The following is an 11,205-nucleotide window of genomic DNA, read 5'->3' on the forward strand; positions in this document are numbered from 1 at the left end:
TTCGAAAGGAACATGAGGGCTTTGAAAAGATCTCCAAGGGGAGCAAAAAAGGATGGAAACTAATTCTGGTTTCCCGATGCGATCATGCTGTTGATAGCAATTAGGTCGAGTATGAACGGCTGCTCCGCAGTGATGATAAAGATGCTGCTTCTTCTATTTAAACTTTTAAGAGTTAGCCTTCTTAGCCCTAGGGTTTTTAACTTCTTTCTTATTCTACTTAGGGGGTGCTCCTAAGATAGATTTACCCTTGTCTATGTTCTCACTAGCTAAATTATTTTTGACATTAGTGTTCTCAATTTCAACATTATTAGCAGGAGGAACAAAAACAATAGAACTAGTAGAAGTAATACTAGGAGAAGAGAAATCATACCATAAACCAATTCGATCGGAAGCAGATTTCTGAAGACTGATCATTTCATCAAGCTTAGCACTTGAAGTCCTTTCCAGTTGAGCTCTGACTTGGAACAGTTTTGCCTCAAGCTTCTTGATCTTCTCAGTCAAGGAGTTATTCTCAAACCTTAGTGCTCCAATAGTTTGATTTGCTTCATCAAACTTAGTGGAAAGCTCTTCAAGCTCAAGCTCCACGTCACTAAGTTTCTTAGTGGTCAACCTATACAACTTCTCACACATTTCTAAGACCTTATACAACTTTGCATAGGTTGTGTAGATGTCATCTTGTTCATCTATCTTCTCAAACTTGGACTCCACCAATTCCTCTTCTTTATCCACATCTTCAAAAATCCCCTTAGTAGGATTGACAGTGGCAGTGAAGGCATTTAGGATTCCATTGTCCTCATTGTCAAAATCATCTTCAGGCTTGATGTTGCTCAAAGTAGTAGCAAGTGTCTTACTCTTCCCAATGGTCTTGAGATATGTGGGGCACTCTTGTTTCATGTGACTAAAGCCTTGACACCCGAAACACTTTGGTCCTTAAGGAACAGTGTACTAACCGCCATCCCTAGCATCCTTCTTCCCTTTGACTTGGCTCTTGAATTGAGAAGAATTGGATTGCCTACGATCCTTGTCGAAGCCCTTCCCATTGGCATTCTTCATGAACTTCTTGAATTACCTCGTAATGTAGGACTTCATCTTAGAATCCTCATCATCTGAAGAATCATCAGTATCACTGCTCTTGGCCTTCAATGCCATGCCCTTGCCCTTGCCCGACTTGCCAATTCTTGTTAAACCTAGTTTATAAGCCTACAATTTACCAACCAGCTCTGTCAACGGAATCTTGTCAATGTCCTTTGATTTCCCGATCGCGGTGATCTTAGCATGGAATCTCCCAGGTAGAGATCTAACCACCTTTCTCACAATCTTGAGTTTAGGAATGGTTTCCCCAAGATTGAAATATGAGTTCATTATATCCCTGAGTTTGGCATAAAACTCATCGAATGACTCATCCTCCTCCATCTTGATCTCTTTAAAGCTCGTAGTAAGCCTCTGAAGTTTTGAATCCTTGACAGCCTTGGTTCCTTCATAGGTTGTTTGGAGAATGGTTCATACTTCCTTAGCAATTTCAATGGAGGATATCTTCTTAAACTCTTCATTGGTGACCCCATTGAATAAGGCATTCAATGCTCTGCTGTTGAAGTTTGCCACTTGATCTTAGTATCATCTTAGTCGGCTGACGCTTCCTTTGGCTTGGTCTAGCCAATCTTTACAGCTTGCCACACCTTCTCATCTAGTGACTGCAATAAAACTCTCATGCGTACTTTCCAATATGCATAGTTAGTACCATTAAACAAAGGAGATATAATGAAAGACTGTCATCTATCCATGACAAACAGGGATCAATGGATCACACAGCAAAGATTAACCCTAATCAAAGTGTGCCTACTCTGATACCACTTGATAGGCCAAAAATGAATTGACCTCTTGTGATGAATTAATTGATTAATTAGCCAAATTGATTAATTAATCAAATTAACATGCAAATGCGTCGTAGTACAAACAAATCACCAATTAAACTAAGTATGCAGCGGAAAATAAATTAACACGGTGATTTATTTACGAACGGAGAAAACCTATATGGCAAAAACCCCACCGGGTAATTTTAAGGTCACCACTCTCGAGAATCCACTATTATCACAACAAGCAGCTACAAGTAAAGGTACCTTATACTAACCTACAGTTGAATCCTTACCCCAATACCCAATTGGACTTATTCTGCAATGACAATCTCTCTTTGTAATGCACGGTTCCCAATACGTGACTAACCAATACACGATTTCAAACACCAACTAGAGAAGGTTGTTGGCTACAAAGTTCTTAAATTCATCACACGAGGAAGATCGAGAAGATGTTTGGTCACAAAAGCCTACGGTGTACAAACACAGCAACTTCTTCACAAGTAAGATGAACTAGGGCAAATTCTGTCTCCAGTTACAATTTGCTTGAACAAACTTTGCTCAACACTTATGCAACTTATTCCCTTTGACGACCCTTAAAATAATCCTTTTATATGTCTAGGGTTGTGAGAAATTAAAACCCAAACATACAACCACAGATTAAATGAAAAACAGTCCTAAAAAACTGAACTTCATAAACCTCGACAGATGCCCTATCTGTCAAGCTACTATTGAGACACGAGCTTCAACAGTTTTTCAAGACTCGATAGATGGCTAGCTATCGAGCTTTAATGATAGGCACTCTTCAGACTTGAATCTTGGACAGTCTTGCATGGTTTTAACACTTGATCTTGAAAAAAAGTTTCTCGAAGCATCAAACACATCATAGATCTACCCAAATACAAGTAAAGTGTGTTTTGTCAAAAGATTAGCCAATTACATAAAATAGCAACATATGTTCCTAACAAGTGAATCACATATGTCCTAACATGGTAAAACAAGGACTAGCAGACATGTCTTTCGTACTCCAACCTGATAAATCTACATATGTAGGAAAATCATTTATGGTCCACATCAATGCTACACGCAATTGGAATATGTTTTTAGAAGATGCATCATACGCCTCTACTCCAACATCTCATAAATCCTTAAGTTCTTCGACTAGAGGTTGTAAGTACACATCTATAGCAAGTCTAGGTGAGGAAGGACCAGGAACAACTAGTGACAGTATAAAAGATGATATTTTCATGCACATCCAAGGAGGGAGATTGTGTGGGACCAAAATGACAAGCCATGTATTGTGATTGGTACTCAAAATACCGTATAGGTTGAACCCATCCGACACTCATCCAAGACTGACATTACGAGGCTCAGACGAGAAATCAACATACTTAGTGTCAAACATTTTTCATGCTTTTGAGTCAGTGGGATGTCGTATTATCCCGTCATCATTATGCCCAGTGGCATGCGACTTCATATATCTTGCTACAACGGGTGACAGAAACAGCCATTGCAATCTTGGTTTCAAAGGGAACCACTGTAGCATCTTGCAGCTTTCTTCTTCCCCTTACTAGATGATGCATTATCCAATTCCCCAAAAGTTGCATTCTGTTGTTTCCACCTAGACTCTCCACAAAATTTGCAAGCCTCTAGGTTAGCAACTTGCTTCCAAAACAACATACAGTCATTACTACAAGCATTAGTCTTCTCATAACCCAAACCCAAATCTTTAATAATCTTCTTAGCCTCAATAGTCTCTTGGCAACGTAGTATGTGAAGGAAATAAGTCTTGCACAACTTGAAGCAATAAAGTAAAAGATTTGTTGGTCCAACCATAAAGAAACTTCAGCCGATACAATCTAACTAGGGCTGAGAATAAGCTAAATTTTGTACATCCCTCTTATAAAGGTTTCTCCACGTCTTCTGTCATTTTGTAAAACCTTTTTGCATCATCGTTAGGACCTTTTATCAGTTGTTGCATGCTAAGACTTTCATCCATTGGTTTTGGTGCCATATCATGCGTAGGGAACAAATTATGCCGCATCCCACTAAAATTCCCGTATTCATTCAAGTTTTCCTGCACACAACTACTCCCACCTTTAGCAGGTGTCATGGCTGACTGTAATTCCTCATCCATTGTCCAAGTTCTATAATTGGAAAGAATCCCATGGTTGTTTAGGTGACCACTTACAACCTTTGGCAGAAGGAGTTTGGCATACACACATTTGCAACAAAGGCATGGGATCTTCCCATCGTATGCATTAAGAGACGCAAATTCCATGAATCTTTTTACACCTTCAAAATATTCCCTAGTACCCCTCTTCTTGTCCATCCAACTCTTAGCCATTTCTAACCAATATCTTAGCACAATCACCTACAACACCACTTCATTAGTGCACACAAAAACCAAGGGTGGGATCCTAATCTCCTAACCTCTAAAGTCTTAAATGTGGATGTAAGATACATAGATGATGTCAATTGCTATTAACCAAGCTTAACATGCACGGTAACTTAAAAAAAGTAAATGTTGTAATCATTCCGAGACTTCTATGTAAATATGTTATGACAAAAACTTTCATAAGCATTTGTGTTCATAGCAATAGTGTAAGGAAAAGTGAAACAACAACTTTAGCGGGATCAAAACAAGCATCTCATCAGTTTACATTAAAATACGAAAACCATGATAACAACTTTTCAAAAAGCATGACAAATACCAATGACAAACACACTATTGTATTTGAAGACCTGGCTATCAATAAGACGATAACATAACTTTATAGGAGTTATAACTAGAAATATAATATCATTAATTTTCCAAGAGAAGTTCATGATAATAAAGCATACCAAACATAGGTAATTTCCTCTTTGATTATGACCAGAGTTGTGGGCGCATCTATTATGACTTATAAAATGTAATATGCTAGTCATTTTAGTCATAAGGTTATATTTAATTAATAACTGTGTACACAAGTACATAGAGCGTTTTATACATGTTCATTCAACATATTCTACATCTACAATTTCATATATAAGTATAAATAGCAACTCAATGTATACCTCTATTCCACAATTTGAATACATTAATATTATAAGAAGCTAATCAATGGTTGACAATAAGCTACTAAAACACAGAAATCATCAAATATGCACAATACACAGAATGCATTCAACACTCCCAATATCCAATGAAAAATGCCTTACATTACCATGCAAGCCACCCGCTTGCACCAATTCAATAACCCACCACAAAGCAGATATTTCACATATAAATAATCTTGTGGACTTAGGAAATAAGAATAGGTCGACTGAACTTACTGTGCTCTATAGCTCACCAACCTTGTAACAACCCACTACGCAAGCAACCTAATGCAAAACACCTCTCAATACAAAAGGGAAAAAAATAAACTAGCAAATAAAAACAACAATTTTAGTTCGACTAGAGTACAAAAAGTCTAAATTAAACATGTTATGCATAATATACTTTTATTTCCTGGGGGATGAGAACGGCCATTGCTAGAGATTAAGTCCTTGGTTCTTACATACAATTTTTTTTTTTTTAAAACCATATCACTCCAATAATGACAGTAGAAACCACAAGCAAAAAAAGAGCAAAATGATTTCACCTCCACATATCTACATGCATACACATTTAAATATTCTCTATCATGCATATATATACATAATACATGCACTAATACACATATACATACATTACCCAAATCTGCTCTCAATGATACAGAGACAATATACCGACATACCTTAAGAAGTTCCAACAAATGCAAGTCAATATCCCAAGTGACAGAAGAGAGGCATCCCAAAACAGATAGAACTGCATAGTGGAAAAGAATGAAATTACCACAAGAAACCCATAACCTAGCCACTGAGACAGAGAGACAAATACACATTAGTACACAAATTTCTTGGCATACCTCATATCTTGAGTTGGTTTGGGCTTATGGGTTTGAGTGAGGTTGGGTTTTTGGGTTTAAGTGGGGTTAGGTTTATAAGTGTGCATTTGAATGGGTAGGTGGAGTGGAGATGGAGAAGGGAAATGGGTGGTGGAGTGGAAATGGGGAAGAGCAAGGGACGGCGAGGCTTTATGTGCCAGCTACTCAACGACGTCAGTCAGCGGCGTGGATCAGCATCGTGGAGAGTGAGAGAGCTTGAAAGTAAGAGCAGAAATGGGGAAGATCAAGGGACGGTTGGGCTTTGAGAGTGAGTTGCTCAGCAGTGTGAGTCTAAGGGGTGGATCGGCAGCGTGGATCGGCGCTATGGAGAGTGAGACTAGAAATGGGCAAGATCAAGGGACAGCAAGGCTTTGAGAGTAAGCTGCTCGGCGGGGTGGATCGGCGCTCAGCGGCAGCGATAATCGGCACCTTGGAGAGTGAGAGTGCTTGAAAGTGAGGGAGCTTGAAAATAAGAGAGATATGGGTGAGGGTTTGAGTGAGAGGTTTGAGTGTTTCCCTTTTTTTTTTTTTTTATTCACAGTCTATAGCGGTGGTTTAAAACCACCACTATAGTCCCTAGTCAAGTCAAGACCTATTGTGGCAGTTAAGAAGTGCCACTATAGGTCCCCAATACTTTCTTTTTTTTTTTTTTTTTTGGTCAAGCTTATTGCGGCAATTCCAACCACCACTATAGATCCAACTCAAGCAAGATCTTATAGGCGGTTTAGAACTACCCCTATAGGTCCTCAATATAATATATATATATATATATTTTAGGTTGGGCTTACACACACACAAATATATATATATATATATATATTGGTTGCACCTAGGCTAGAGAATAAATAAATTTATTGATTAATTTATTTTAATATTATTTTAGTAAAATTTAAAATGATGTCGTTATTAAAATATATATATATATATATATATATTAATAACAACATCATTGTATATAAAATGAATTTGTAATAATAAAACAACCTTAACATGTTTATCACACGATATTTTTTGTCACTCACAATCACAATCGACCATATTAAGATAGAGGAATCAAATTTTTGTTTTTAAACTCTCATAGCAAGGGTAAAATTAAATTGATAGTGCATTGAGTTTATTTAAATAAATAGAATTTAACTTTTGATCTGAGTCATGGTGATACTAATCTTTTTTGCATTGAAGAAGATTGAGTTTGCTAATATACCTTAAGATATTATTGTATTTGTTTTTTGAGTAATGGTGATACTAATCTTTAGTTTAGTGGAATTTCCTGGTCTCCTTTATAAGGATAACCAGGGTTCAAATTCTCCCCCCCTCAAATTGTTTCACATCTCTTGAGGCCGATGCAATAAAGTCAGTCCCATTAGGCTCTTCAACAAACCAGTCAGTTGGTTGGCTTGGGTCACCCGAGGGAGTCTTCATGGTAAAGTTCGAATATCACTTGGCCATGAAACTCAAACAAATTAGAAAAAAATGGGGGAGAGTTCTTGTAAGCCGATGAGCTAGCACTACAATAAGCAGCTATTGAATTTGTGGATTCCACTAAAAGTCAAAAAAATTATATTGTATATATACAAAACCAATTTTTAATTCAAAATTTAAAATTATGCATAACATAAATAAGATCTCAATAACAATTGATTGCTCAAAATGACAATAGTTGTCCTCCTATAGCAAGGCAATCATCTCTCAACAACCATTTAACACTATAAATCTATGCAGTTAATATGAATAAAATATTGGAACAACAAGTAATGAGCGGAATACCAAATAAAGTTCCAAATTCACTTACTTAACAAGAAACAAATAGAATATATCAACAAGGGTGGCTAACAACAAGTTAATAAATTCAATAGATCTCAACGTAAAGTTACAACAAAACAAAGATAAAACATGGTATTTGAATATATGAAAATGATTACTCAAACCATATAAGAATATCTCGTAGGAAGAAAATGTTACAAATACATGTATATTAAAGATGTCATGTCCTATGTATTCAATAGCACTGGAAGTGTCACATTCATGTATTGCCCCCATGGGTAGAATCACTGAAAAGTAAATAATTATTACATCTACCTTCACGACACCAATTATGTAATACGGATCATGGCCCATTTATTTCTATTATGGTGGGGTAACTAAAATTATTTCATGGAAATAATTCAATTAATGTTATATAGAAACATGATCAAATGAGTTTCACTACAATTTGCTCAAGAGGTATAAGAATCTAATACCTATAAACCCATGTTTTGTTTTATCTTCTCACTTTCGATTAAAATTTGACTAAATTGGGAAGAACAACCTTTAATAGAAGCCCTTACTTAAATATTTGAGAAATTAATTTAATGGATTTTTTTTTTTTTTTTTGGAGAAACTGTCAACCTATATAATGGATTGAAATTTGAATGTTGGAACACAAAAAATTTAAATTTAAATTGAACGCCACTATAGGCCCATGAAGACCCAAGACTTAGAGTGGCGTTCATGAACGCCACTATAGGTCTTTTTTTAATTTTAATTTTTTTTTTTTTTTTGGTTGGGCTATTTTTTTTTTTTTTTTTAAGGATCTATAGGTCCTAAGTCTTGAACGCCACTATAGGCCCTTGTAAGACATAGGATCTATAGTGGCATTTATAAACGTCACTATAGATCCTTTTTTAATTTAAATTTTTTTGTAAAACCCAAGACATAGTGGCGTTCATAAACGCCACTACAGACCCTTGTGAGACCCTAGACCTATAATGGCATTCATGAACGCCACTAGAGGTCCTTTTTTTGTCTTTTTGAAGGATTTATAGTGGCATTCATGAACGCCACTATAAGTCCCTTTTTTTTTTTTTCCAGTTGGGCTTTTTTTTTAAGGGACCTATAGCGGCATTTTATAAATGTCATTATAGGCCCTTATATGACCCAGGACTTATAGTGGCATTTATAAACGCCACTATAGGTCCTAAAAAAAATTTTTATTTTTAATTTTTTTTTAGGTTGGATTTTTTTTTTCCCTAGACCTATAATGGTGTTTATAAAATGCTATTATAAGCCCTTGTTAGACTCAAGACCTATAGTGGTGTTTTTAAAAATGCTACTATAGGCCAGTGTTTAAAAACACTACTATAAAGCCCTAAGTACGCGGCTATAGATCAACCAATAGTGGCGTTTTCAGAAAACGCCACTTTAGAATACCTATAATGGCATTTTTTATGAACGCCACAAAAAAACACCACTATAGGTCCTATTATGCTTTTAACAGTTAGATTTAATAGAAATTAAAGCTTTAATATAGTTACTACTTTTGGAGAGTTATATTAGTGGTAATTTGCTCCCAAATCTCTCTCTCTCTCTCTTCTCTCTCTCTCTCTCTCTCTCTCTCTCATAATAATTTCATATAATGGAAGGTTATACATATATATATTTGAATGAAGTATGACTTTGCCCATCTCTACAAATTCATGTTTTTTTAGGGTCCAGTTAACAAATACATTAGGAAATTTGTTAATGAACTATTTTAAAAAGTTTTGATATTACTTGTATAAAAAATAAAAAAAGCTCTCAAAATATTAATTATTTTTAATCTTTTCTCATTATAATTTTCTTAAAATAGTTTACTAGCAAGTAACAAATGCACTTAAAGGATTAGTTAACTTTTTCCAATAGATGCAAGTTCATGTATTTTCCCATTTTTTGTATGCGTGACAGCAAACTATTAAATCACTATTTTTAACAGTGCATTAAATGTAACTGGTTGGGAATAATGATTGAATTCCTCTATCACGCAAATGAAAAATTATAAGGTCTACATGGTGGAAATGACGTGGTCCACCATTCTACTAAAAGACTCACACTTGTTTAAAATTGCTGAGTTAGAAAAAAATTTTAAACAGAAACTGATTACTGACTCGACAATTTTAAACAAATGGGAGTCTTTTAATGGAATGGTGGACAAATGATGTGGTCTACCAAAGGACTGTATAATTTCTCCGCTCATACACCATATGCACTGTGCAAGCAAGAGTTGAAAACTCAATCTAGGAGATGAAACTTAAATGGTGTTGGTGAAAACAAAAATAATATAAATAATGAAATTAGGAATTAGGATAGGATTGAAGCGAATCAGTTTTCTACCTCTTTATCAATGTTCGAATCTTTTTCTCCCCCAAGTTGAAATTAACTTCCCACTAAGATCTCACTAACTCGTAAAACTCACTTTTTTTATATTCAATTAACTATATTATTCTTATGATAAATACTCCATCTATTCATATTAATATCAAAATTCATAACAAAAGGTCTTGGTTCCAAGTTTTTAGATTCTCACGTAAATGTAAATATTTAGATTTTTCAATATCTCTTTATTAATAACTAATACAATGATTTATCTTTAGCCATGACCCAAACTTATATATAAAATATTTGGCTTTTGGACTGTCCATACACAGAAAGTTATTTAAGATGGATGGACTATAGGAGAGATTTAAAGGGTAATAATAATAATAATAATATCACATAGAGGTAACGATTTTATATATAAATAAAGCATTCGAGATGCTTTTTCAAGCTAGTAGGAATTTCACATCAGATAGAGAGAGGTTATTATCGTCACACTCAAATAGAGTTTCTGTAATTGGTTGTCTTCTTCATACACTTTTTATTTAGGGGAAAAAAAACTAGCAGAAATTCTAGGATAAGATACAACAAACTCTAAGTTAAAAGAGAAAAGGTGTAGTGAACAGAAGAATTCAAAGATCGAGGGAGGAAGACCACTTATTTGGTAAGAATTTTTTTTTCAAGAAAATTTCTATCCCTAATTCCTCTGTTATGGTTTCTCAATGTTGGTTGTCGTTACCACACATTGTTAGATGCATGGGAACATATTCCTATCTAAATGCTAAAAGAAATTGATTGGCATAGATAAGATTGTACCCGTAGGATTTCAAAATACTAGAAAAAATAAATATATCAATTTTTGTGTGTCCTCAAAGTTAGGACTCAATAATGATTGGCNTTTGCGTTAGAGTATATAGTGGTAATTTGCTCCCAAATCTCTCTCTCTCTCTCTCTCTCTCTCTCTCTCTCTCTCTCTCTCATAATAATTTCATATAATGGAAGGTTATACATATATATATTTGAATGAAGTATGACTTTGCCCATCTCTACAAATTCATGTTTTTTTAGGGTCCAGTTAACAAATACATTAGGAAATTTGTTAATGAACTATTTTAAAAAGTTTTGATATTACTTGTATAAAAAATAAAAAAAGCTCTCAAAATATTAATTATTTTTAATCTTTTCTCATTATAATTTTCTTAAAATAGTTTACTAGCAAGTAACAAATGCACTTAAAGGATTAGTTAACTTTTTCCAATAGATGCAAGTTCATGTATTTTCCCATTTTTTGTATGCGT

The sequence above is a fragment of the Quercus suber genome, unplaced genomic scaffold (genome assembly GCF_002906115.3).
Source record: "Quercus suber isolate HL8 unplaced genomic scaffold, Cork oak 2.0 scaffold_529, whole genome shotgun sequence".
Classification (NCBI taxonomy): domain Eukaryota; kingdom Viridiplantae; phylum Streptophyta; class Magnoliopsida; order Fagales; family Fagaceae; genus Quercus; species Quercus suber.